The following is a 1309-nucleotide window of genomic DNA, read 5'->3' as shown; positions in this document are numbered from 1 at the left end:
CTTCCTCCCCCCCCACTGGCCCAGCCAGGCCCGGCAGGCAGGCCTCTGGGCTTGGGCCCCACCGAGAGTGGGCCGTCCTTGGCTGGGCTGCAGTGGGGAGCCTGGGCTTCGGATGACATGCATTTCTCGCTTGCTGGGAGCGGGCAGCAGCCTACACACCTTCACGCTGTTTCCTTGGAAACCGAGTTGCCCTGGCAGCATTCTGCAGTGACACACACTCCCCAGCAGAAGCAAGTGCCACAGGGAGCTCTCGTCACCCCCTTCCCCCTTCTCCCCAGCCCCGCTGCCTCCCCAGACCCTGTGGGGAGAGGGGAAGGGGGTGGGAATGCCCATCCCCCCCAGGAGGGAGGCAAGCTGTCTCCTGGGAGCCTGGCGTCTGCTGACGTAGCAGATCGAGCAAGATGTTTACTGCGCTTGGCAAAATGGCCCCTGAGGCAGTCTGGAAGCACCCCAGCTCCTGGGGGGGGCTTTGCTCTGAAGCCTCCTCCTGGAGGCCCAGTGAGGCATGCATGGGGGGCTCCCACAGCTCCCCACCCTGCCTGCCTCTTTCCTCCCCCCATCCCCCCATCCCTAGATGCATTTCACGCCCCAGCAGAAAACCTTGGTGGCAGGGGAGACTTGGGGAGGGGCTGTCCTCACCCTGATGGCACTGGTGCCCGTGTGGAGGGTGGGGGCTGTGTGGCCTCCGAGCCCCCAGCTCTCAGCTGAGTCCTTCCCCTGGACTTGCCTTCACCTGCAGAGAGGGCCTCGCCCCATCCCTCAGCCTGGTCTTCCAGGGGCCGCCCGTGTCCTGTGCCTGGCCAGCGCTGGGGGATAAAGGCCAGGCCGCTTTGTCTCAGCTGGGGCAACTCAGCATGGTCGCCATGCTCCAGAGCTCCCAGTAGGGCTGGCCGAGGTCCCTGTGGCTGCAGGTCTCCAAGGCCACCTGCACACGCAGCTCCGCGGCCCCAGGTCCCCGGCGGTGACCCCGGTGGTGACAGTGGACAGGCACGTGATTTCTGAGTGCCGTCTCTCCTGCCACATTTTCTTCCAAAACACTTTGAACACCTACTACGTGCCAAGCACTGTCGCCAAGACAGGCGAGTGTCCGGTGGAACGGCCATGTCGGCTGGCGGAGACAGAAAGGAAATACACAGTACCAAGGACATGCGACAGAGGGACACTCTCTGTGCCGAGGTCAAATCGGATGACGTGCTAGGAACCAGCAGGCAGGGTGGTCAAGGAGGGCCTGCCTGAGGAGGCGACCTTTAAACCGAAATGTGAGGAGGAAGGGGCCAGCGGTGAACGCAAAGCCCCTGGAGGGGGGGGC

This window comes from Pteropus alecto, unplaced genomic scaffold (genome assembly GCF_000325575.1).
Source record: "Pteropus alecto unplaced genomic scaffold, ASM32557v1 scaffold134, whole genome shotgun sequence".
Classification (NCBI taxonomy): Eukaryota; Metazoa; Chordata; class Mammalia; order Chiroptera; family Pteropodidae; genus Pteropus; species Pteropus alecto.
This window is presented reverse-complemented; position numbering follows the sequence as displayed.